The sequence below is a fragment of the Rissa tridactyla genome, chromosome 21, assembly GCF_028500815.1.
Source record: "Rissa tridactyla isolate bRisTri1 chromosome 21, bRisTri1.patW.cur.20221130, whole genome shotgun sequence".
NCBI lineage: Eukaryota > Metazoa > Chordata > Aves > Charadriiformes > Laridae > Rissa > Rissa tridactyla.
The window spans coordinates 5,765,397-5,792,733 of NC_071486.1; the positions used below are offsets into that span (position 1 = coordinate 5,765,397).

At 53.1% G+C, this 27,337-nt stretch overlaps 1 protein-coding gene across 3 annotated transcripts in view; it reads right to left on the bottom strand.

Annotated features, from left to right (window-relative positions):
- PLXNA2 (plexin A2) overlaps nucleotides 1-26,015 on the bottom strand; it is a 179,047-nt gene extending 153,032 nt beyond the window's left edge. Inside the window, exon 1 of one of the 3 annotated variants that reach the window (XM_054181430.1) lies at nucleotides 25,912-26,015. The gene's annotated coding sequence lies outside the window, so the exon portion shown is untranslated. Of the gene's footprint in view, nucleotides 1-13,177; nucleotides 13,310-19,129; nucleotides 19,378-25,911 lie in introns of those variants that run through there. The other 2 variants (XM_054181428.1, XM_054181429.1) reach the window with 2 other exon arrangements.
- Between the last annotated feature and the right edge of the window lie 1,322 nt (nucleotides 26,016-27,337).

The window sequence follows — 27,337 nt, forward strand, 5'->3', positions numbered from 1 at the left end:
GCTGAGGACGAGGTACCATCCCACCTGCCCCCTCTGCACCGAAGTCCCATCACCTCCTGCCACAGCCAGGCGAGCCCCCAGCACACACTGGGGAAGAATCCGCACCCTTGGCAGACCTGACTCTCCTCCCTTGCCCTGGGCACAAATGCAGGAGGCTGTTCCTCGCACAGCCCACGCTCAGCTGTCCCCACCTGCGGGCAGCCACCGCTTTGATTGATGCTGATCTCCGTTTTGGTATTTAAAATAATTCACGCTGCTGAAAACCTACACTGAGCTCATAAGCGAGTGTCACCGAATGGCCGCTCTTTAGGCTTGTTAACGCCGGGAGCCGGAGACGGGTGTTTCTGAAAGGTGACAAAGGAGCTCTGTCCCTGGGCTGCACGTCTCAGTGTCACTGACAAGACAGGAGAAAGAGAGCGGTAATGGGTTTCTCATTCTGCTCAGGGATACATTTCCCCAGCTGCTTGCTTCTTATTTCCAGTCTCTTAATTTCCACCTTTGGCTGAAGCAGTTTCTCTCTCTCCCAGCTTGGACGCAGCGGCTGCCGCATTCTTATTATTGTTTGGATGATGGTGGCAGAGAGCAGCTGCCCGCACTGCGGACCCCAACGTGCCACAACACCACCGGGGTGACCCGCCCGGCTCCTCTCATTAAATTTCCGAGTTAACATCCCAAAACTGTTCTCTGAATACAGAATCTTTCCAAAGGGCACAAATCAAACTGTTCCTGAGGACCTGCTCATGCCGCCCACCCACGGGAGGGCTGCTGGTGACCCACGGTGGGCACCGACCAGCGGATCATGGGCACCGGGATCTTGGAGCAGCTTTGCTCTTGGATAACACAGCAGTGCAGCCGGACACAGAGAACTCCGTGTGTGTCACTGGCAGGGAGGTGCCACACAGGGCACCACAGAAGAGCTCGAGAGGAGCCCAGGGAAGCTGGCAGGAGAGCTGCATGTACAGGAGTCCCCGCAGAGCGGCCGAATCGGTGGCAGAGCACCTCCAGGTCAAGACACAAGAGACCTCGAGCACCACGGTGCCCCAAAGAAGCACTTGGACGCGGCCACCCAGCTCCCCTTGCCTCGGGGAGGGCACAGGGGTGGTGGCCACAGCACCGAAGGGCACAGAAAAGGCTCTGCCCCGGGCAGCACACACGGGCTCCCCTCCGAGGCCAGAGCATCCCTCGCTAGCAGGAGCCCAAAAATAAAGCCTACCTCGGTCTCTCATTCTCTGAGAAGCTTCTGGGGCTCTGGCTCAAGGGCAGTCCAGAAAAGGAAAGAAATTCTGCAGAGAACAGGGAGGCTCCGCTGTAAAGCTCAGCACACAACAGTTTTCCTACTCGGCACCTTTCCAATTTTTTTTTAAAAAGTTGTTCAATTGCGAAGTGAGAACAGAACAGTGCAAGCTAGACATTAATAAATTTAAATAATTAAATGTTATATACATGTGAGACAACAGAAACTCTTCCCTTAGACCACAGCAGTTTTAGATCTTTTCCGGCACGGTTTTCATGCAGAGACGGTCCAAAAGGCAGGGCCGGTCTGGAGCCGCCGTGCAGAGCCGCCAGCTGAAACCCAGCTTCTCTGCAGCCAAGGGAAGGGTTTGCAGAGTATTTGCGAACAGCCACTGCCAAAGGCAAGAGAGATCATCCAGGAAGAAGGATCTGTGCTTCCAAACATGATCTGAAGACGGCAGAGCATGGCCGCAAACTGACCTCCTACCTGAACGCGCCAGGGGATGACAATCCATCCCCGGCTCCATGTCACCCGCGGGAGCAGCTCCCGGGGCCGGGGGCAACGCATGGGTGCAGGACACGGACCACGCAGCGTTCGGCGGTACAGATCTCAAACATCAGAGACCCACTGCGTGCCCTACGGAGGGTCCGGAATGGCTCGGTGCAGCTGGGGGTTAAACACCAGGGAAACAGGAGAGCGGGCAATTTTAACTGATCCTTAATATTATCTGACCATTGATTTTTCCTCCTTTTTTTTTTTTTTTTTTTTTTGAAATTGAGTTTAAAACACGGCCTCAAAAGCAATCTGAAGCTATTAGTAACGCAAGGTGAAAGAGAGAGTAAATTCAGGGACACAATATAAACCCAAGCAGCTGAAAGGCCTCAATTAGGCTGAAAGGAGTTATCTGGTATTTAAATAATTATTAGATTGAAGGAATAATCACAGGTCTGAGCCGATTTTTTTCCCCCACTGTCATCCTAATGGAGACTATAATATTATTATTCAAATGCCCATGATTCTCATTGAGGGGGGAAGAAAAAAGGGCTCATTTAATCTCCATGCGACAGGGCTTCAGGAGGCCCGATTAGTCATTTCTCTTATTTCAGCTGTCACTCACTCACGGGCACCACAGTTTGTCATTAGTGGTATTTTATGCGCATGAGAAAAAAAAAAAAAGCGCAAAAAAGGAAAATTAAAGCAAAAACCAAAAAGAGACTCTCCTGTGGAAAATGACGGATCAAAGGACCAATTTTGATATCACCAGTGCGGCAGCTGCGTGTGCTTCGCGGTGCCGCTATCTTTTCTTTTGGGGTCGGGTTGGTCTTTGAGCAGCGGTTTATCCACCGCCCCGCGCCAGCACCGCTGTGTCCTCCCCGATCTGCTCTGTGGGGTCCTGTGCTCCCCGGACCCCCCATCCCCTCCGGAGGCGGTGGCTCCCACAGCCCCAGCACCTCCGAGACCCAGCGAATGCATCTGCGCTGGCCCCAGCACCCTCCCGGCCCCAGCTCTCAGCATCCCAGTGCCACCCGCTCTTCCCGGACTGTCCCTGCATCGCTCCCAACCCGGAGGCCACCAGGGTCCCCAGCCACCCGGCAAAGGGGGAGCGGAGCAGGGTGATAAAACCCACTATGGCTTTTCTCCTAAGGTCGCATGAGTTTGGGGAGCTGCCGCACAGAATGAAGCCTCCGGAGAAACAACTGAGCTTGCAGGGAGAGGGACGCCAGGCCCAGGATGGCTTTCTGTGCTCGAGGTGGATTCTGCCCTTTTTGCTTTTTATAGTCAAATAAGATTCATTGCTGCGAAGCCGGGAGCAGGGAGATGGGCTGGCTCGCGCTGCTGACCTCCCCGGCAGGTCACCGGGCTGTCAGAAATCCCCCAGAATTATCGAAAGGGTCACCCAAAGGGCAGGCTACACTATATAAACTAAACTACAAGAACAAACCGTTTGGACCAACCTCACCCTCGCGCCAGCCTGACCCTTTCTCTTTGCATTGGCTCCACATCGTATCTGCCAACCGGAACGAGGGGAAAAAAGCCCAGAGTTTGGCCATTTCTTCACAGCGAGTGAGAACACACGTGCTGGGTCTGCATCCCTCCTGGAGCCCACTGGGATTTTTCCTGTGAAACCTTTCCAACCATTAAAGCTGCCGCAGTGATTTATCCCCTTTGAAGAAGTGATATTCAGGACACATTTGTCAGCTATGGAGGAAGACCTTACAATAATTAACAGGGTTTGGTTTTGTTTTAATTAGACAAAAGCTCTGAGCCAAACTGTCTGATCTAAGCGCCCCTGAGCTCTGGGATGTCCCCAGCCCGGATCGGAGGTCCGGCTCTCAGTCCTGCCTCCTCGGCCAAGCCACCACAGCCAGATGCGCCCCATGCTGCCGAATCCCCCCTTTCCCAGCAGAAACTCGCACGCCCGCTCACTCCCTTCCCTCCTCCTGTGTCCTCGCCTCTTTCTCCAGCCAGAGAGGCCCTGGCACATCCCAGGGGATTTGCCCGGCTGTCCCGGAGCAGGGTTGTGGGAGCCTCAGCGCCCATCGCACACCGCAGCAGCGCCGCATTTCGAACCCCGCTCAGTCATTTGCTTCAGAGTTTCACACCAATTGAAGTTACCGGCAGCCTGATGCGAAGTAATTACAGTTTTGTAATACAAAGCAATAAGGAGGGCTCCTAGCGCCTTTTCTTTGGGGTTTTTTAAAGTATATTTTGACTCTAACAACAATAAGAGCAAGTTGTGAATCACCAGCGAAGTGCCTGGCATCAGGTCTGAGGTTTCCGCAGAGGTTACTGAACCACAGGGAGGAGGAATACGGAGCCTTTCCTCCAGCATAACCCACAGCACCGAACCCTTTGGGTTTTGGGCTGGAAACCAGCTTTACCCCTCGCCCTCCTGCTCCGCTGCCCCTCGGCGGTGCCTGTCCCCGCTCCGCAGGGCTGTGCTGGCAGCCGCAGGCAGGAACCGCGCCGGTTCCACTTCCCCGGCGCTGCTTATTCACGGGGATGGTATTTCACAGGCTCGACAGCTTTCTGAGAAAGAGTTAAGAGGGCAAAATACAGCATTGTGATTATTGCTTCCTCCAGCCCTGGGACAAGGAAGAGGAGGGGAAGAATGAAACCCAGCCATGAAAAGGCATTTCCCTGATAACAAACACGATCGCATGAATTATGCACAAAATTTGTTCATATTGTCCAGACTTCAGATATTGTTTATACAATGCATACCGGATAAGCCACCTCTCCCCCACATCTCCCTCTTGAGCACACACATCCCAACAGGTCTGGGGTAAAGAGAAACAGAAAATCCCAGGGGGAGACCTGCTGTAAGCACCATCTGTGCAACGGCATTTCGGAGAGCACGGCGCAGCACCCTGACCCGACGTTACTCCTGCCTTTGTCCCAGGCTTGCCGAATAGACCTGGACAAGTTGTGTTACTTGGCCTCAGTTGTTCCACCTGTGAAATGGGCATAATGATTTCATACATGATGCAGTCGGATGTTCGATTGATGGAAAACTCAAAAGGGAGTTTCCAGGCATAAACCACTGTAGTAAAGTATGTGTGAGGGACTGGTTTAGCCGTTCTTGGTGCGCTCCTGTTCATAAACCCTTTGGTCAGAGATTGTTCACCAGAGCAGGGCTGCTCTCCCCCGAGAATGACAAGCAAACACAGGCACAGGTACCTCTGATCCCTGAGGATGCTGAAACATCCCTGAGACAGAGCGAGGAGGCATCCCTTTAACACTGACAAAATCATCACCGTCTCCAAGGGAGCACTGGCTCCTCCGGCAAATCTAAAGCAGAACCGCAGCTGTGGCTCCGGCGTGGCTTACACCCAGCTGTGCGCTGCAGCTGGGGACATTTAACCCACCAACCCCAAAAGACGTCCAGGAAAATTCATAATCAACCTAGGACACCCAGGTGGCAGAAATCAGACACCTTTTTCTTTCCCTGTGCTGATACTTGACACTTGCTATCTGAGAAACCACAGCTGGCAGCTATTGAGCTTCAAGTACACTGCTGCGAAATAGCTTATAAATTACCTTGCATCAGGAGAGGTGCTGGGAAAAGCGGACTTTATTCCCTGTGTGGTCCCTGAGGACAGACCCAAGGCTGGCGACAACACCATGCACTGGAGCACGGAGCAGAACAGACCCTTATTTTCCCAGTTGCCTTGAAGTATGACACAAAGGGAAAATTTAGCACTTCTTAAGTTTCATAGACGGTTTATTCAAGTTTTGGGAACTCTCAGTTTCATCCAAACCTGTATAAACAGGTCAATGGCTTTGGATAACATTAAATCATACAAATTTGTAGCCAGAAAGTTGTGATTCCCTAATCCAGTCTCCTGCTGCAAGGACCAGCTATAATCATAATTCAGGAGATGTCTCTCTAAACTGTCCTTAAGGACCTCCAGAAACAGAGTCCCCAACCCCTCCAGGCAATCTAGGTCAGTCCATCCCTCAGAAAGTGCTTTTCTGAGTTTCTTACCCGAGCCCTGATGGCTTGAGGTTTATCCACCCCTGTTCACCGGTACACCTGAACATCGTTTGATCATTCATGGACTTTATTCCCAACAAAATGGAGTTTAATAGATGGTGACCTTAAGTGCAAGCAGATTAAACGATTAAATGCTTTGCCCAAGGCTAGTCAAAAGGTCCCAGTGGCAAAGCTAGGAGTTTTATCTCCTGAGCCCCAGCCCGGCACTCTCTCCCCAGGTGACATCCAGCTGCAGTTTATTACAAGAGAATATTACAGTGCAGCACAAGGGAAGATCACAGAGCGGCCATCGAACTGGAGGAGAAAAATAAGCAGCAGCTTCTCCTGGCCTCACTCCAAGTGCACCACAGGCAAGTGAAGAACCCCAGCTTCAAATTAAATGGGTCCCCAGCCACTCCATTAAACAGAAATCCTGAAACAGAAATCCTTTGGCTGTGCCAGCCCCGTACAGCGAGTGGTGTTCGTTATCCCCAACACTCCCTACGGCAGCCAGATGTATTTACACAGTAGCCACAGTGCTGTTACCTAAGTAAACCAGGAAATTGTACATTTGTTAAAATTAGGTTCTGAGATGCTGAATCCCCAACTGTGCAGCTATAGATTTCACTCAGCCAGCAGCGCTGAAATTATTAAGAGCACGCCACTGCCTGTGCGCGCATTCAGGCACGATTCCCCATTCGAGAGGTGTTTACTGGTTACGATGCTCCACGCCACCCCAGAACGGGATTATCTTTTCAGATTATGAGCAAGAACCACCAAGTCGAGCCTACACAACCGCAGGCCATTGTGCTGTCCATCACTCCGCCGCACCGGGAGGGGAGGGATGGTCTGGCACCAAACTGGGGCAGGAGCCGGCGGGATGAGAGGTGGAGGGACACGCAAGGGGAGAGATTCATCCCTGGTGCGTGACCAGCACCATCGTCTCACTGCTTTGCTCCAGATTTCAGCTGTCAGTCACAATGCCAGTATTCCCACCGCAGAAGTGGAAGAATTATCATCCAGGTCCCACCGTGGGATCACAAGGATTTGGAAAGGCAGAACACAACTGCAAAAGCCCTCAAATTAACAACAAAACCAAAGCAGACAGGTTGATGCAGGAGAGAGCCACACAGCACTGAAGAACCCTTCAGGGACCATTAACCAGCCCCCGTCAGGCCTGTCTTAGTGGAGGTATGTGCTATGAACTGCAATCAACACCAGCTTTATCAGTGACACGAAGGAAGTGACTTTACCTCTCGGAGCCCCTTCGCCCAGGGCTGCCTGCCCTTTGAAGTGCATCGCTGGGGTGCTCGATGCCGTTGTTTAAAGTGTTTCGAGGTGCCTGAACCCTGGGAAACGTAAAGCATCTTCATTCCCTGCCCCATCTGCTTCACCGAGCATGGCAAGCAGCGACTCTCGCAGAGCCCATGGCCACGGGGACAGGGGCTGGTTGCTGGCAGGATCCCCGGGGGTCTCGTGCATCAGTGCCTGGGGGGGGTCCCAGTGCCAGCCAGATGCCCCCAGCCTCATGCTCTGAGCTCCAGCCAAGGACCCCACAGCCTGGAGCCATTTCAGCTCCATCCCACCATCAGCTGAACATCAGCGTCTACCCGACAAAGTGGCTCCTTCCCACTCATCTGCTCCATGCTCCTCTGCCCTGCTTTTCAATTTCAGAGCTCTGGCAGATCACTGATTAATTCAAGCCTGTTTAATAACCCTTCTGTTTAGATGAAACAAGCTGTCTTGTTTTCTTTATTTTTAACACTAACTCTTGTTTCTTTGCTAAGGATCTTTCTGTCATTTAAAAACTTCTCTCTGCAACAACACTTGACAGTATGATGGAGAAAGCATCTGCTTACGGCCACATCTGACACCAGCCAGAAGTTACCGCGTGAGGCTAAAGAAGGACTGGACACCTTGATGGGTAAGAGGGCCCAAAAGCCTGAGCTTATCTTGAAAAATCATTAGCGTTTCTCCACTTGGCAAATCCCTGCATAGCTCAGACCAGAGACCAAACACGGGGACCGCGCGGCCAGCGCCAGGCAACGTGGGCAAGAGGGAAGGAGAGACACGGGAGCCGGAGCTCCCAAACTCCTCACGCGGCCCATCCATGGGGAAGGTCACTGCGCTTCCGCGCTTCTCTACCCTGTCGTGGGTGGGAAACACGCCTCGGAAAACCAGAGAGCCCTTACACTGCTGCGAGCTCTGCCCCGCGCCATGCCCCCACCGCAGCAATCCGTTGGCAATGGCCAGGCGCGTGCGGAGCCCGGCAGCTGCTCCCCCCACCACAGCCCTCTCCCCCCACCGACCCCGGGCATCACTTGCTGTCACCTGCTCCCCCGCGGTGTCCTCACGCTGAGGGGTTTCGAGGCCCCAGCTGGTTGGCAGCGTGACCGCTACCCAGTGCAGCCTCCTCCCTCCCCACCCGCTGCCACCCCCGAGCGCGGCGCACAAAGAGTGACAGACACACCAGGACCCAACTCCCGATGGGAATGAGTTGGAGCCTCTCAGCTGTCTCCTGCCTCTTTGAATTTCAAAGCTGCACTTGTCTGTAGAGCAACTGAGTCATTTCCTTCCTATATCCAGCCTATCGGACTGGATCCAGCAGTGCCCGGAAAACAATAAATCCTTCAAGGACTTGTAAGGCCATATTTCACGGGAATGCAGCAAGCCTGCCTGCTTGGAGAGCTCCTCGCACACCCTTTAATTCAACATTCCTCCGTGGAAGCTGTCTTGCCCTGGCCCCCGTCCCATCCCAGCACAGCAGCCGTCCCCATCCCACCTCCCGGGGCAGCACCAGGACACCGCAGATGTCCAAGCACGGACCAGCACCCACGGTCCACGCGGAGTGACGCCTCCTCACCAGCCCTGGCCAGATGCATCACCAAAGCGCTGGTGGATTCCGAACCGATAATGAAATTTCCTTCATTCCATAAAACATATGGGAAATCTAGGGGGGAGAGAAGCTGCAGCTGAATTTGTTGCAGGACTGCCCCAATACTTTGGCAGACCGAAGGAAGGCTGCGGCACCAAAGGAGTTTGCTCTACAAAATACAGTGGAGCACAGCGACATGTGGAAACCAGCGGAGGTCGCAGGAATACTTTCAGCTGGTTCTATTTTACAAGTATCTCCTTTACAACCACAAATTGGTTTTCCAGATCCACGATACATTTATATCGAATTCATCAGGATCGTTGAGGACAAAACCAAGGCAAAACTCAATGATTTGAGCCATATACAGCCCGAGAGCTACAGAACTTCCACTGAAACAACAGGGTCGAGATGCTCGGACAAAAACAGACTCTCTCCGCACCCAAATTTGAGTTTCCATGCAGTTTGAGGAAAATTGGTGCATTTTCAAGGATCACATCAGTGCTGCTTCCATCGTCTTTTTAGAGGTCCAAAGCAAAGCCCGACTGATTTACACTAACATTCAGGACACTGTTAAACAAATGATCCCACATACATCAGAAAAACTAAGTGACAAGGAAATTAATATTGTATCCTCTTCAGTAACAAGATGGCTAAAGCAGATAGTCTGGCAAAGTGTCATGTTTATAATGGAAATTTGCAGAGAATGTAACAGGAAATGTCAGGGATGAACAAATGAGTTAATATTTTGCTTTTTCTCAAGTTAGAATTTGCACCATTTGTAGGAAAAAAACACTGGTTTGGGCTTGGTTCGTTGTTTTTTGTTGGGTTGTTTGGGGTTTTTTTTTTTTTTGTTTTAAATCTTGGAAGGAGAAGGAAATTAAGCCAAAATTGTTTGGTTTTCAAGAGGTCTTTGCAGCGTGCGAGCAGATGCCGGCAGGGGTGGTGAGCTGCCCAAAGCCCTGTGCCGGCAGGATTCGGGCTTTCCTCTCACCATCCACCGCCTTCAACCTGCTCCCCAACTTAAAGCTTTGAAACTTTGAGAGCATTCACCGTGTTTTCTAAACCACGACTGATATCGGCTCTTCAAGGTACCGAATTTCGGGCTGGAAAATTGGAAAATTTTGGCCCAGAAAATTTTAAAAGCAGCTAGCCCTTCAATTGGCCTACTGAAGATCACTCGTCCTCTTCAAAGCAAACGAGAGCTCCTCTCAAGAACGGGACTGACACACGGCTCACGTCACACACGTCTGCAAGGAAGTGAATGGTTAAAAACCCCCACATGTTGCTGAATTCACACTCAGAAGTGAAGAACTTCATCTGCAAAGTCGGTCTGATCCCAGCCAACTTGTCACTCCTGAGGTTAAGCCTCCCAGTGACCCAGGACCCTGGGCAGGGTTTATTTTTTTAAAACAAGTTATACAGCAGCCTTGGAAGTCCTTAGAAGAGCCTCTGCTTTTGTTTCTTTCTGAGAATTTGTTCTAGCACTTCTCAGCTCAGCCCGAGACAAGTTGTGACCACCTCCAAGTCAGAAAATTTATTTGGTGGAACCGATGGAACAGATTTGCCCCTGTCACACAATTTATGCCGTGAAAAGCCAAGTTACGCAAGCGCTTGTACCAGCACCTTATTATATCCCATCGGACAAGCAAAGGGGCTCCTGCCTCTTTCTCCCAGTGAACTCCAGAGTGCTTGCCCACGCTCCTTGGTTGCTATGAGATTTTAAAGACGGTCTAAACCTGTTGCCACCAAATGGGCCTTTAACGCAATTCCAGCTCCATAAGGCTCCTCATCTGCCAGTCCAGCCAAACACACCACAGGCCACTGATCAGAGAAGGGCTCGTCACTCCCGCTGCAATTAACTCCTTGTGAACCGCAGAGAAAACTTTATAACGAGGGGAGAAGTAGCCTGCAGTGAACCTTTTGCTGCTGCACCATCTCTCAGCCAAATGGATTGCTTACTGGGGATGCTGTTCATCTGGCCCCTCCTTTTTTCTGTAACACCACAGATGACGCCTCCGTAATGTTAAATTGATTTGGGAAAACAGAGGGGCAGACATCAAAGGTGAGAATTTTTAGAAGGTTTAGGGCAAACACAGAAGCATTTCTCATTCCAAGGTGGATTTTGAGAAGCTCTTACTCCCAATTTGCTCACTCACAATTTTGAGAAGAGCTTTTCCCTCCTGCAAGTGCATAAGCAGCATTTTTGGAAAGCACTCAGTGCACGACAAACTGACTCAGAAAACCCGAAGAACGCCCAGCCCTCCCCTCACAGTCTGCCCGTGACAAGTGCTCGTGCCTTCCTGGCTCCCCTGCATCTCCCAGAGTCAATGGCTGAACCGAGGATGGGATTTAGGAACCTTCATTCTTACTCGTGCCCTCAGCATCAACACCAAATAAAATGAAAACAGCAGAAGAAACGTTTAGGAGCCTGCAGTAGTACTGGTGAAGTTTGCATCCACGTCCATTGACAAACCAGGGCTCCCCGGTGCCCCTGTGGATTTTGGTAAAGCAGGTGCCTACCGCATCCACAAAATCCCTTCTCATCAAAGCCCAGGATAACGGGATGCTGGGAGCGCGCAGTCACACCCCGCTGTCCCCCACGTCCCACAGAACAACCAGCCGCAGCCCGGCAGCAGGAGAGAAACTCGGGGCTGGGGGTTTGCTGCCGGGAACCCCCCGCGCTCCCACACCACTGTCAGCGCTGCAGCCCCCCAGCGCTCCCTGCTCTCGACACCCGGGAGGAGCGGGAGCTCCCGTGTTTTACCTTCAGTGCAGATTTAAAACCTGCGAGATGGCAAACCTTCAGCCTGAGATTAATTTAGCCGGTTAGGAAACCTACAGGCATGCTCCCTTTTCCTCCCCACCCTGGCTCTTCGCACTTCCATTAAAAACGAAAAGGAAATTCACAGGCTTTTTTGTTGCTGTTTAAATAACATTACAGGCTGTGACATAAACTAGCAAAGGCAGGAAATATGCTCATGAGGGCAGTGCTCCATCCTCTGCTCCTGTCGCTGCGACTTTTTGGGGACTTGGCAAATGAATGAGTAAAGGAGACAGCCTGCGTGTTTTATGGAGTTGAACTGTAACATCCCTGTTAAGCAGCCAACTCACCGTTTCTCTGCTCTGACATCCATAAATCTACCCAGCCACGGGCAACAAAGCTCTTCACATGAGCTGGCTACATGTGAATCCCTCCTATTTGGCTACCTGGGCAAGCAACCAGCCCACTGTGGTCTGCAGCGCTCGCTGCTGCTTTCGTAACATTCTCAGAGAAGTGGGAAATCATCCGGTTTGGTAACACGACTTGGAACGTTTTAGTCCAGCTACCGACACACTCCTGTTCATTCCAGCACCTGCCTTTCCAACAGCCAATTCCCAGAACCTCAGCCTCCCACTCCTGGGGGGAAAAGCAGCCACTTTAGGCTATAAAAAGAAAACCCGACAAGGTAAACTCTGAAAGTCCAGCAATCGGGAAACAAATAAAAAGAATTCAAAGCCTCTCACAGACTTTTGCTGCTGTAACTGTTCCCACAGAGATAATTAATCTCAGAATCTTGGAGCTCAAACTCACTTTTTGGAAGCTCATTCCCAGGTTAACAAACCCGAGCGGTGCTAAGCACCGACACGGAGGAGAGCCCCTGGACACCCCCAGATGTTTGCCCTTCTCTCGCTGGACGCCCCGTTCCCTCCAGCACACCGCGCCGCGCACCAGGGATCGCTCCGAGCTCTCTTGCCACTGACATTAAACCTCCACAGAGGAAAAACTACACATAAATCTCTCCAGGAGGCATTTGTTCCCAGGCTCACCGAGCCTGGAAATAACACAAGGAACTCGTTCCACGCTGAGTCAGGGGCTGTCGGCGGCTGCCGGCCCCGCCGCGGTGGATCCGCTTCCTTCCCGGCGCGCGTCATGGGCAGCAGAACCGGCGAGCAACAGCCCCACGCTGCCCCACAGCTTTCCTGTTTTCCCCAGCGCCGCTTCCCGAGACACCGTGCAGGGAAACGGGGCTCCGGAGCCTGACACCGAGCTGCTGCGGGAGTTAAACCCGCTGTTCTTCAAACGCTGTTAAAAGCCAGCCAGGAGCTGAAAGCAAAATAAGCTGTTTCCTTTAACCTTCCCTGATATACACAGGGAATGGCCTCTCCATGGACCATCACTCCCCCATCCAACCATCCGCTGACTGGGAAAACTGAGTAATATTTGCCTGTGCATCCCGAGGGCTTCCCCCCCACATCCCAGCACTCCCGTTGCCGAGCCCCACGCCCCAGTCGAGGTCAGGGCAGCGGGAGCTGCTGGTCCAGCCCTGGGGGAGTCCTCCCAGCCCCTCCAAGTCACTGTGGAGAGGCCGTGGCCGCGTCCGTGCCCAGCTCCTCCCAACAGCCTCCCGCTCACACATGTTTTCTGCTGTAACTGTTCCCACAGAGGCTTCTGCTGGAGCAGAGCCACCATAAAACAGCACCTCCCCTTGCTCCCACCACCATCAGCGCCCACGGCTGGGCTGCGAGCCCAGCTCCGGCGTTACGTGGCACCGGCACCCACCAGGAGAGCCCACGCCGAGACCCAGCAAAGGCTGATCCAACCCCCACTTACCGGGTTGGGCAGGAGGTTTGGCAGGACGGAGCCTGCCCTTCCCGTCCAGCTCCCAGCCACGAGATGCTGGGCTGGGGCTCCAACGCCGAGCCCCCGCCGTGCTCCGAGCCCCCTCCTCAGCCACGCAGCCCCGGCTCAGCCGGCGGCTCCGTTAACAAGCCCCGAGAAAGGAGCGGCGGCAGCAGGAGGCGGCGAGGTGAGAGGTCAGTGTAATATTTACTCAGACGTCACCTTTCACTTTTATGAAGCAGGGAAGCGGTGCCGGAGCAGGAAAAGGGCTGTGAGGGACGTTCCTGCCTGGGAAGCCACTGTCACACCAAGCACAACACGCAGTGGCTCCAGAGTGGCTCCGCAGAGCCGGGGCCTGGCTGGGGCAGGAGCTCTCCATCAGCCCCTTACACCCCAAAAACCGCACGGGGCTGGGGACGGGCTCTGGGCTCTTCCTGCCATCGCTGCCATCCGCCTCAACAGAGGGAATGGCTGGGGTAGGCAGCACCTCCGTGGAGCAGGGCCTCGCCAGGTCCCCTGTGCTTCAGGAGTCCCCCAGTCAGCCAGGAGCCCATCACACAACCCTCCAGATCATGATTCTAAGGAGCCCACAGGAGACAAGACACGCAGGGCGCTAAGACAGGAATGCATCGGCTGGATAACAAAAATTTCCCCAGTGGATCTGTTTCTTGGAGGAACTATCTCCTCTACCAAGAGGGGAGATGGTACCGAGCGTGCATCCCGGCACGGGGCTTTGTCCCCGCAGCCCCAGGCAGCGCGGGGCTGGCCCTCCCTGCTGCCCTGGCTGGCAGGGCTCTCCCAGGCTCGCTATCGCTCTGCCTTTTAAGATGATCTGGACTTTTTTATAACATGTTTCTGATGCCTTTTATCTCCTGCTCTGAATGTAATTTTAGCCCAGGCAAAGCAGGATTAAATTTTCATAATGTGATACATTTATCTCGCTTTTCATTCCCCCCCTCGTCACCACCTCCCAGTTCAATTTCACCCAAACAGAAGCAGCGATTATGGTGAGAAACATGAGATGGGCTCTATCCGATAACAGAGGGGAGGGCACCTCTTTCCCAGCACCCCGGCCCTGGCAGCCCCCCACCACACAGCAGCCAGCATCCCGGAACCCAGCCTCGGGCTGACAGCATCGCTCGGGCCCCCGAACTGCACAGATGGATCGTAACGCAGGCTCAAAACCCAGCAGAGAACACGCAGCAGATTAGGTACATCACTGACATATGTTGCACTCGTGTGTTTGCTAAACTTGTGTTTTCCTGGTGAAGTGCTGCTAGAGCATCCTCACCCCCACTCCAGCAGCTCCCAGCGCTTGGGCTCGGACCACGTTGGGCAGAGGAGCCACAAGCCACGCTGTGGAGTCACTCTCTCCTGGGCAAGGAGCAGGGGGAGGCAGCAGCCAGCCTGCCTCGGCTGGGAATGGCTGAAAAGCACCAAAATCCTCCTGCCCCCCCACCCCCAAGTGCTGCGTTCAGCAAAGCGCCGGGTCAGACCGGCAGCCCCTGTAACCCATCCTCATCCTCCGCGGATGCAGAGCCTGCATCTCGGGGCAGCTTTGCCAGTTACTGGTTTTATGTTCGTTTTTCAGTTGGGCTCCGCCAGCCTGATCCGGAGGATCCCCTCTAGTGGGATGAGGAGGAATTTCAAGCCCACATCCCATTCTCACCTCCTCCCCAGCTCCCTCCGCGGCTGGCCCCGCTGCCCAGGGTGGGCTGCAGTGGGGAGCCGGCTCACAAATTACTCGCCGGACTTTGCCACAGCCATTTGGAGCAAAACCAGGCTGGAAAGGCAGATGCCGAGGATGCGGCGCAGATGGGAAGGACTGAAGGAAGAAGATAGCAGACATGAAGATAGCGGATAAATCCGCTTCATGGCAGCAAAGGGGGGATGATGACTTCCATCAGCAAAACATCTGCTTTTGACAATAACGTGCCACCTGGACCACGTGCTCCACTAGCAAGCCTGACCAGAAGGTGGGCTGGAGGCATCGTGGCCACCCCACAGCCAAGTTGGTGCAGCGGCACGTGGGGGCCCAGCCAGAGGCACCCAGTGGGTGCACTCGCAGGCCGTCTCCCTCACTGGCACTAAACCACACAGCAAATACATATATTTTCACTGCAGAGAAAGAATCTGAACACAAGCCCCGGGCAGCCGCCTCTGCTGCCCAAGGACAGCACGCTGCCCTCAATTCTGCTTTTGTTCCCGCTTTGCTTTTCATCCCGGAGGCTCCCTCTGCACCACTTTTGCAGACAAAGAGCTCGTGGCCTCCTCAGACCAAAACGCCTTCCAGCCTCGCAGAGCCGAGCCGTGCCCTCGCCCTGCGCCGGGAGGGAAGGTGGGCACCCCATCAGCAGAGCTAAGGAGGTCGCGCACAGGATGCTCTTGGCGATAAAGACGCATCGGATCCGGCCATCGGCGTTTGTGGCTCGGACCAGGGCAGAACTTGGTAGCACCTTTTCCCCCCTTGGCTCCCCCTTGCCCTCCCCTTTGCTGTTGTGGCGGTGGCCTCCTAGCCAAGCTGGTTAAGAGATTAACACTCTAAAAACCACATTTACTCTAATTAGCCATGAAATCTTTGTAACTAAGTGAAAAAATGTTTCCCTTGAGGGATTTTTGTCCATTCATCACTGTTTGAATTGCCAGGGAGAGAGAGGGGGGAAAAAGAAAAAGAGAGAAAAGAGGGGGGAAGAGAGGAAAAAACCCTCAGATCTAATGAATTAATAGCAGAATGCCCTGGGGGAGCAGCGGGCTCCTACAAAACACGGGCACCTCAAAGGGGGCTTTTCACAGGCTCGCCGAGGGGACGCTTCTGAATTATTTCGAGTTAACAGACTGTAACACAATGCTCCGCTCCCCGAACGCGCTGGGCAGCGTGGCCAGCACACTGCCCGCCTGCCTCCCCTCCGCAGGGACGGACAGACGGAGGCTGTGCCCGGGCAGCTGGGTGCCCCTGCCCTGCAGACTGCCGGGGAGGGGGGGACACGCAGGGCTCTGCCCCCCGTTAGTATTTTACTGGGAAAAACATCTCAGAAGGAGTTTGGTGGGAGGGGGGGTCAGAGAATCTTGCCACAACTTAGGCCCATAAATATTTCATATCGCTGGAATAAGAACGATTATATTCCTGCCAGCACTTTTCTTGTGTATTTTAAATGTGTCACCGCCTTCTACTTTCTCCCCCGTTTGTGTTTCTTGTAACAGGCCCATGAAATAAAGATTAGCTGAATAATCAAGAGTGTTTAGAAATGTGAAGGGGCCTGTCTCAGGAGCACTGCATGCTCAGGTTCATCTTTTTTTTTTTTTTTTTCTTTTTAAGGATGCCAAACACAGTTGGGGGAGCGCGATTTTCACACGCTGCAGGAGACAGGCGGGAGGGAGCGCGGCGCCCGAGCGCGCAGGGACGAGGCGAGCCGAGAGCGCACGCTTCCCCGTCAAAAATGACAGCCTCAACGCCACGCCGAAGAGGGGGGGCACTCTCCCCCATTACATATTTATTGTTCAAGCTGCAGAGGGGCCAATTAAAACAGCTTGATCGCTGCCACGTTCAGACGGACGCGTGTACGCTCAGGGAAGGGGATGAGGCAGGTGTGAGCGTTCCTGCTGCGACACGGCGCCGTCCGCTCCTCCGAGAGCCACCCAGACCCCCTCAGCTCAACAAAGGTGCGTCCGAGACACAACCCAGCTCCCGCAGGAAAGCATCATCTTGGCACCCAACAGCAAGCACAGCTTTCCACCTTAAGCCTTCCTGCCACATGCCCCGTGCAATTTCTCTTGTATTAGCTTTTCCTTTCTTTCCCAGTTCATTTCTTCATATGAGCTCCCTACGGCATGAGACAGTCTGCACCTGCATCTGCCCTAGCTCTTGGGCAGCAATTCCAAGACGCGCTCCAGACTCCCACATTTAGCTGCAACAGGAGTTCCCAAAGTAAGTTCTGGAAAGCCTTGTAGTGGAAGTTAAATTAGGGATCTCAGGAAGATACTGCAAATCACATGTTTCCCCGAGACACCACAGGGTCTGCTCAGCAAACTGCTCCAAATGTCATTTCCATTTAGCTGCTTTGCAAGCCAATTTGTCACATACTAATGCAATTTGCTGGAGAGAGTTAAAGAGCACGGGGCAGTAGCAGCCAGCTCCTCTCCAGGCGCCCGCAGCCAGCCTGGATCTGCGTTTTCCCTCTTGCGCCCAGCTGAGGTTCCCTTCTGCCGAGGGGCAGGGGAAGCTCAGGGTTAACGCGGAGAGCAAGACCGAGCGCAGTAAGAGCACCAGAAAAAGCTGTTTCTATCATATTGGTGGATTGTGTGCAGATCTTGTGCAGCATCTGTTACCTGTTTCCACCGCACAAACTTGTTATAAGCCGGGGGGAAACTCCGCGATTAATTACATCAAACAACACTATAAAGACAATGAAGAGTAAATTGAGTTACTTTATCTTCTTGCAACAAGCGCTGTGGTTAGAAGAGTTGAGAAAGATGACTGCTTTGCTAGATAAGCCATTTCACAACAGCGGTTGTACATTCGTGTTTCTCATTGCTTGCACCAAGTTTCTTAAATCAAAGCTATTTTGTCTGGTTCCTTGCACCACCCCAAAATATCACATTTAAGCTTTGAGGGTCCTCAAAGCAACAACAAATGGCAAAAGGACAGCAATAAAGAAAAAAAAAAACACTGCATTTTAAAGGATCTAACACCTCCGTGTTAAAGGAAAAAAGCTAAACATCTGTTCTGAAGATAGCACAGATTTCTTCTGAGGCATCTGTCTTTCAGCTGTAAAGTAGGTCATTTGATTTAACTTTTAGACACCGTATCAATGAAGCCATCCAGAGAAGGAGAGACAGGACCATCTCCCCCAGTCAGCTGAGATCTATTAAACACATTCGAGCCACCAGTGAAGCATCAAGTGCTCAGCAAATAACAGGGAAACCCTGTCAGCAGTAGGTTTTACACCATGGCACTCTGCTAACTTCACATTCTCTCACCTCCAAGCCAGTATCTTGAACCGTAGGTCACAGACTTACAGTTTTTTTCCTCTACCACTTACTATTCACCTCACTTAATATTAACCTATTGACTTTCTGATACCCCTTAGAACACAGATTAATTGAACATCATTCACTTCACCTCCAGGAACGTGGAAGTATTGGCCATAGCTTGAATGGAGACAAAGCCTGCCCGTGCCAGGTTAAACGGAGGTCACGATGAGAGGACAGCGTGGCATCTCCAGCGCTCCCACCGAGCAGCCTCCGCTGTCACCAACCCACCACCCAAAAGGCTGTGGGGCTGGGGAGGACTTGGACCATCACACAGAAGTTCAGATTTCCCTGAAGGCAGCACAAGTGCCTTTGCCTTCCCTCCCCTCATCGCCTTTCGAAAAGGGTCTTGCATGGATTTAGGGAAGTGTTAACAGGGATTTTTTTTTTCCCAAGATTCAGGGGTGTTCTGAAAAGAGTCCCTCCTTGCCTATAGTAACTTTTTATGGAAATGAGTTTATTCTGGTGCATTGACTGCTCCAGACCGTGACTGAGCGGTAACAAACGACAACAGAATTAACGAGAAAATACATACATGAATACCGTGTATACGCACGTACAGCAGCACGGGGAAGGAGTAGAGGGAGGCAGATGACCGGGAATGGGGGAGTTCAGAGGGGCTTCTTTCCGCCCCTCCGCAGGCGGCTCTGGGCAGCGCCTCCGGGAGCCGCTCCCGGGCTGAGCGGCGGCGCCGGTTCCCCGGGCACGGCGGGCACCGCCGGTGCCGCCCCCGCTCCGCAGCGCCCGCTGCCACCCGCCGGAGGCGGCCGCGGGGAAGGGGCCGCGGTCGGATCGGGGGACGAGCCCAGACCCCCCTCCCCACACCTTCCCGGCCGCGGGGATGCCCGGGGGACCCCCAGCCCCGAAGACGTCCGGTGGGGGGTAGAAGCCCATCGCCAGCCTCAAGCCACTCACCAGACCTCGCAGCTCCGGTGCCGCCCGCCTCCTCGGGGTGCCGGCTCCCCGGTTCACGGCGGGGTAATCCACACGGCCCCCGCCACCATGGAAATCCAGGGCCGGGCGCCCGCTACTCCTCCGCCTTCCCGCAGCCTCCCCCGGCTCGGCTCGGCGCGGCTCGGCTCAGCTCCGCCGGCCTCTCATGCCTCCGCAGCCCCTGCCCGAGCACGGCGGCCAGCCCCGGCTCCTCGCCGCCCTCCCCGGCATCCGCCCGCCGCCGAGCCCGGGCGCGCTCCCCGCCGAGCCCCGAGCCCGGGCGCGCTCCCCGCCCGCCGCCGCCGCCCGCCCCCGCGCCGCCCCCGCTCCCCGCCTTAACCCTTCCCCAGCCTCGGCAGCGGGGCTCAGCCCGCAGAAATAGCGGTGCGGGGAAGAGCGTCCCCCCTCTTCCCTCCGCCGTCCCCCACCCCCCCGCCCCCGGGGAAGCCGCACCGCGCCGAAACAAAGCCCCGCACACGGAGCGGGGCCGCCTCACCCCCAAAGGCTGCGGGTCCCCCGGCGCCGGCTCCAGCTGGGCTGGGGCCAAGCGGTGATGGAGGTGAAGGCTCCCTTCACCTGTGCCCTCAGCTGTCCCACATTGCCTGCCATCAGCTGTGGGAGGGAGGGGAATGGAGGCTGTTGGCTCCTGCTCCCGGCTCCGACCCCCCGTACATCCTCACACACAGTTCTGGTGGGGACGGTGGCACTTGGGGGCTCTGTTCCTCAGTTTCCCCATCTATGAAATGGAGCCGACAACTCGGTTTTCTGACAGTTGTTCACCTCCAGCAGAACAGAAGCTGTACAGGTGCCATAGAGCCCCTGAAGCCACCGACCTTCACGCCTCCTGACCTGCCAAAACCATGTGGCCCATGGCCAGCTGGGACAGGGAGCCCTGCGGGCACCCACTGCTGGGAACCAGGGATTCCCTCCTTGGGATGGAGTGGCTCACTCCTGGCCTCTCCTGCTGGACTAGCACAAATGTTTGGAAAATACCTGGAAGCTGTAGGGTACCCAAAGTGAGGAGCATCTCCAACAACCCCTGAGCCACACCGGTTACCAGAGAATCAAAGAATGGTTTGGGTTAGAAGGGACCTTAAAGATCATCTAGTTCCAACCCCCATGCCCTACAAGGGCCTGGGAATGCCTGCAAATAGGGAGGCAAAGCCAGTCCCAGTGACGCAGTAGGACAGGACCGCACAGCCACGCCGCTCCAAAAACCCACAAGCACCACGGTCCAGCCGAGCCTGCCCCAGCGAGGCGGCATGGGAGCAATTTTGAGGAGTGCAACTGGTGGAGGGAATCAATAACATGATGGATTGCTGTTTTCCATTTCTTGTCATCAAGAATTTTTTAACAATTTATTTATTACATATTGGAATATTTACGAGAGAAAATTATAGCCATCGTCCTGGGCCTCTTCCTCAATAAACCTAAGTGACTAAACCAACCCAACCTCCTTTTGGAAAGCAGCGCACAGGGCAGCTCCCCTCCGGCCCTTCTCACCTCCACTGCCGTCAGCGTGGCTGCAGAAGTGGCCTCGCCGCATCGTCCCCTGGTTCATCGCATGGAGGGACACACCTGATGCAGCGCTTGGTGCCTCTTAGCATGACCCTGGAAGAGCGGTTTGGGGAGGAAAAGACAAAATTGCTGTTAGTTTTGCTGTTTGCCCCATGTAGAGGGTTCAGGAGCCTCTCACAGGGGGGTCTGGCAGAGAATGTCTTTGCATCCCACTGTGCAGCTCTGGATCCCGCGCTTTTCCCCCCTCCTGGGAGGGCTGTAAACCAGAGCCTGCACTGGCCCCTCTCCTGGGAGCAAATGACAGGTTAGCTTGCCTTGTTCCTCCCATCCTCCCCACATTTACCGTCCTTCAGAAGAGGATTTCCTTTCCAATAGTGCCTGTATAACCATCAGTGGAGCACGGGCACGCCTCCCTGCACATCCCAGTCACAAGCCCAGCCCCACTCCCAGGAAAAGCTTCCACTGGAAGCTCTGGAGCAGGGGATTTGACATCCCGGAAAGGTACACAGGTTGCAGCTGTTTAGCTCAGAAGAGGAAACAGAAGACACTCAGTGGATGGCAGCACTGGTTCCTTAGCAAGCTTTTCTCTTTCACTATTCTCTTTCACTATGTCCCTAATACATTTAGTGTGCCATGCATTCACAGCAAACGGTACGAAATCCTATTACAAATACCAGCCTTGGTTAAATGTGCATCCCACTAATGCAATTTCTCCTTTTGCAGAAAGCCGTACAAGGCAGGTCAGAGTGTCTCAACAACCATTTTTCTCCTCTTTGCAGGACTGCCTGCATCCTGTCTTCTGTTTATTATTTATTGATGGTCAATTATGTTCCTGTATGGAGAGTCTGTCTCAAGCTAATTACAGGATTGCTCGGCTGGGGAGCAGCCCCGAGACTTGCCGAGCAGCTCACGCACGGGGCATGTGAGCAAAGGGCTGTTCCAGCATGTGGGGAGAGAAACAAAACAGGTGGAGGTTCACCTGGGTCTGCTCAGGTGATGGATGTGGTGCTGGGCTAATGAGTTGTCTGTGGGCTTTAAGTATTAGCAAGCTCTGTGCTGAAACAACTGCCGGAGAAATTCACCTTTTCCTGAAAAGGGCGGTAGGCATAAGTCTTGGAATCAAAGTCCGGAGCCGTAACGGAAGAAAGGCCCTGCCTCTAATTCAATCAAATACATATGGTGACAAATGCAGAGATGCGCATACGCATCAGTGTACAACCCTGTGTCCACAAGACTCTGCACACGGGCGTATTTACGCACACTCCCAGTATCACCGCAGAGACACAGACTAAATACCCAGGAGTGCAAATACGAGTCCACGCCTGGCACTGCCCATCGCCGTACGCATCCGGGCGCCTGGTGCTGGGGGACAGAAAGGTCCCTCAGCCGGTGCCGGGGGACAGCAGCGTGGGATCCCCTGGGTGCCAGCGGCTGCGTCCTTGGCACCAGGGTCACCCACGCGGGCACCCGCAGCTTTGACGAAGAAAGCGTGGGCAGCGCCGGCGTGGGCACAGAGCCCCTCAGCCCGTCTCCCAGAGGGCTCTGAGCTGTGCAATGGAGCAAACCAGGAGCCCAACAACCGCTGGCGGAGCAGGAGAGAGCGGCTATAAAGCCATCTTTAAACTCTTGGCACACAACTTCTCATCCCCATCATCCTCTGACACAGGGAGCTGCGCCGAGCGCTCCTTTTCTGTGGGGCAGGGTCCGTCCCGCAGATGACAAAGCCGGCTTTAAGCAGCTGGTGAAGCAAGGCATCAGTGAAAGATCGGTCTCTGTTTCTAGCCTGTGTATTCACAATTTCTCTCTGTCCTCATCTTTGATAAACTCCCCGGCTTCAGAGCACAGGGGTCATGAATCTGTCTGAGCCGTGCGAAGCGACGAGCCTTTCAATCCTCCCAGCACCCGGCTCTTCATATTCGCTAGAAGTCCTGGATAACATGGCTTTATACATTGCCTCCGGCGCTTCTCCCGGTGCCCGCAGACGCAGCAGGACCCGATGTCAGTATTTGCTCTGCATTTGCCATTCCCAGGGTAATAAAATAGCTTCTGCTCTTCCTAATTTCTAAAGCAGGAAAATATCCTTTTTTCTTTTTTTTTTCCTTCCGTGTGGGCATTTAGGACGAGCCGCCGAGTTCAGGAAAGCACAGCCCAGGCCTGTGATGCTCAGCCAGCGCCGACTGGGAGCCGCTGGAGCTGTGCGAGGGGAAGAGCACCATCTATAGGCACCGTCTATAGGTACCGTCTATAGGCACGGGGCGCCCGGCGGCTGCGGCGCAGCATCAGGCGATGGCGCAGGTGCCAGCGGCTGACAGCTTCTAGTTACGCGCATCATAGCTATCCATGCGATATTCAGCAGAGCTAATAATTATTCAGCACTAATCACTACAATAGAAGAATCATAGGCAGTTATTTAGAAATGATTGTTTCCACTCAGTTATTACCTATGACAGTGAAAGGAAATATCAAATAGTCAAACCCACATGTATATGGGAAGCTGAGTGAAAGATCAATGGGAATTTAACCAGCACTTTATGCTATTCTTCCTCTTTAGAAGAACCTTGTCAAGTGATTTTTTTTTTTCTCTCTACTGTTCACAATACCTTCTTGGAAAATGAAAAAATGAAAAGGATTTTTCTTTTCCTAACACACCTTATCCTTTCCCCTCCTCAAATTTTCTCATAAATGTGAGCTTCGGTTCCTGCCTCTGTATCCCCTGGTTTGAACTGAGCCGAAATTAACTCAGAAAGGCTTTTTTCTTTCTAAAACAAACTCTGCTTTCATTAAGTGCAAGGGCAGGAGAACAGAAAGTCTCCGAATCCTGAGTTACAGAGTGTCTTGTTACTGTCAAAAACACAATTGCTGACAACGTCTGTGCTGAGGTTGTGTCAGGAATTCAAGGTGCAGACAATATGCCATTTTTAATCGTCTTCCTACAGCTAAGAATTGCCTCAGCTGAAAAAAGGGGGATCATGCAGGGAAGAGCACAAAAGTAACCCTGCAAAGATACTAGTGATATTTAGCCATTTTAAAAAAAATACAACGTGAAATACTGGTCATATCAGCCCATACCCAGAAGGTAACTGCATGGCCTTTGCCTGGCTCTTCCTTTGGCTCCACAGTGTGACCACTCAAGGTCTACACATCACGCAGCTCCCGTCTCTTGTTTTAAGTAAATATTCTGCTGCATCTTTGTGTTGCACCCTCCTGGGGCTGCACGTCTCCCTCCCAGCACGCTGCCAGGAGCAGCTTTTCCACCTCAGTCACACACTAAGCAAACCAGCCCAAAAAACAGGTCATGTGAAAAGGTTGTCAGCTCCTTGTGGCACTCCGGTCTGTTTTCAAAAACATCCTCAACGTCATTTTTGAGCCCATCGCCATCACTCAGGACTGGGCAGAGGCAGCAGGACAGAGACTGGGACTGGTGGGTGCCCAGGAACAGGGCGCAGGGTCCTTCCCCAGCACCAGGCCACGGGGCTGGGCATCCATCCATCACTTTTGGGAGCGTTGCCCATCCCAGCTGTGGACCCACGACCCAGCTGTGCCACCTTGGCCCCCAGAGCGGCCCCTGGAGCTGCTGGAGTGACGCTGGAGGCTGGGACCCGCTTTGCTGGAGCCCGGCAGGGCTGCGCGGCTGCACCTCCACCCCCGGAGCCTGGCTGAGCCATCACAGCCCATTGAGTCAATTATCGACCCGCTAACGAAGGAGTCTCCGCACAGCCTTTGACATGAAACAGAAGACCAGTGCTACTCCAGCCTGTCACGTTGAGAATTTACAGCTTAACGATTTCCTAAGGGCCAAATCCTGTCCTGACAGGAGCGCGCCTGCTTCGCCATCGATCGCGGGGGGGCTCTCCAGCCAGGAAGGGACGTGTCCCTGCCCGTGGGGTCACTTCTGAGCTGCACACCAGCACCCACCGCACCTGGTCCTCTGCGTCGGCTGAAGCAGATGCAGCAGACAAGATCGTGGGTTTTCCTGTCACTGGTTTGTCTCCATTATTAATTATTTACTAATAACGCAATTACAAACAAGCCCACTGCACTTGAAGTGGCCTTTGAAGATATCCAGTCTGGGCTTGTTCTACTGACAGGGGAAAAAGTCTTTGTGCTCTGAACTCCAGACACGCACAGGCCAAGGCGCATTATCCACCCTTATTCCAAGATGCTGGTGGCCAATATGGTCCCGTTTCCCATCATCTTCACCCCAGGCTGTTACTGGTGAGCCCTCTGGGCAGCTTTTAAGGTTCTTAGCACCCACAGTTCGGAGAAGATTTGCAGAAATCCTCAAAAACGGCAGCAGGGCCCATTAGGACACAGATGTCCAGTGTTTAAGAGAGGGGTATCCAAGGTGGAAGGCTTTTAACAGTGAGCTGGAACTGTAGTTTCCCAAAACCTCTGCTCTAAACCCCTGCATCTGAATTTCCTCAGTTCCTGCTAAAGTGTGTTCGCAGGGTTCCCGTTTCCCCTGTCCACCGAAGGGGTGACAGGGGGCAGAAGCATCTCTACAACCCAGTTACTCGCGTTGTGAAGCCTGAAAGGTGGTCGCTGTGATTAACAAGGAGTTTTAGCAATAAATCTCCTCAGCACACTCACTGCAGCATGTTCATCGGAAATCTTTAGTTCCTTCATCATAAAGAAATGAGTATTTCAGACTCCCTGTCCTAATGAACATAAAATACGGAGCATATTGTCAAACACGCTGTGGCTCTGCCTTTAATTCTACAATAAACTTTTTAATTTTTCTGTAGGCCGTGTGTATAACTGACAATGCAAAACTAAATTAAATGCAAACCTAAATTATTTTAAACCTTAATTTCGTCTCTTTTTCCCCTCTTGTCTGAGCAGATTGAGATTTTTCGCCTACATAATGGGTGGGAGGGGAGTGGAGCTGGAAACCCTTTGATTTGTGGGTCTGTGAGCATTAATCTGCTGCTGCAAATTCTGCAAAGCATTTTGTAAGCGACTGAGGAACGAGGAGCCTGAATTCTGCTTATCGTTTCCTACTCTTCTCAGTATTTCTTAGGAGTCTTTTCAGGAAAGGGAGGGAGATGTTTGTAGCCAAATGCAAACTCAGAAGTTTATAGAAACTCCTTTCTCTTCCGGGAGTTCGGCAGAAGTCAGAGAAAGGCAGAAGAGGTACAGGTTCATTCTAAACATTCTTATATCAGTCTTGATGCAATCATGAAGAATGCAGACTGCCAAAGCAAAAAAAAAAAAAAACAACAAAAGAAGACTTCAAGAGCACCAACCTTTTAATTTACCTCCTAATTTAGCAGAACACCTTTCCATCTAAGCCGCTTCTCCGGAATCCCCTTCCATCTCCCTCGGCGCCCACGTGCGTTGGGCCGGGCTGTGCCAGGAGCCCTGGGTTCAGAGCTCTGGGGAGATGTTGGATCTGCTGGAGACGGGGGTGACCAGGGGGAACCGGGGCTCCCCTCTCCCACCTTCCACCGTCGCATCTCCTCTGCCGAGCAGTCCGCCCTGAGCCAGAAAAGATCCATCATACAGGGAGTGATTTATTTCATGTGTGTGAGTGATTATTGCAGAAAGGTCTTCGGTTTAATTGATGCATTGGATCATGTATGATAAGTGTATCCAGGGAGTTTTCACATCACGGGCAGATGTATAGAGAGGGACCTCCTCTGGTTCCTTTCTTTGCCTCAATACCCAGCAAGGGGCCCAGGAATATTGGGGGATTAATGTCACAACAGAGGGAAAAAGTCTGCCATTCAAACTATTTAAACATTTTATTTCACCAGTGCACCAATTAAACATTCCCTGTTTGAACAGACCACGGATTAAAGCAATAGCAACGCTGAAAAAAAATAATAATCTCTTTGGAGATCTGTCTATGGATGGATCTTTTCTCTCAAATGATCAAGGAAAATATATTAAATTGAAAAAAGAAAGACCTCTTAAAAGTAAACTTTAGGGCTATGTGAATAATTTCTCCCTTCCTTGCCTGCGCTCCCTTTCATGAGCTGCTTTTACTTTCACTGGCACCTTCTCCCTTGCAGCCCATTTGCATTGCCTTAATTAAGGGGAGCTGGCAGCGCCGGCAGCTCTGCCGATGGCCGCCCACTGCCCTCAGTGGGCTCTGGATTGAGCGTTCCAGACGCCGGGCCAAGCGCTCGGCTCTGGGAGACGTGGACGAGCCCATGCCCCACTCCAGTGCGGACTGTCCGAGCTCCCGCTGGGGTCCAACCTACCACCACAAGCCAAGGGACTCCACTTCAGCTTACACCAAGCCCAGGAGAAAACATCAGGATTCCTCCAGCGAGAGCCCCGAGAGCTCTCCCAGGCGGTCTCTGCTGAGCTGCTGGTGTCCCAGCAAGCTGGGCTGGTTTTAAGCAGCTTTCTTCTCATTTGAGAAGGACCAAAACCACCATTTATTCCTCCCAGAAGGCCACTCAGGGTGGTGGCGATGGCATCATCCCTGTGCCAGCCTGGTGGGCAGCATGCCCTTGCTGACTGGGATCTGTGATGGAGTTCTGGGGAATAAAAAAAGAATAAAGCGCCTGTCCAAACCCCTGTGTTACTCTTACTCCATGACTGACACCAGAAACACTGCCATGTGGTCTGCAAGCTGTGCACCTGCTGGTCAGCTAGTTAAGCAAAGCAACTCACGATTTCAAAATGATAGGAACGGACTAGATCAAAACAAGAGGAGACCAA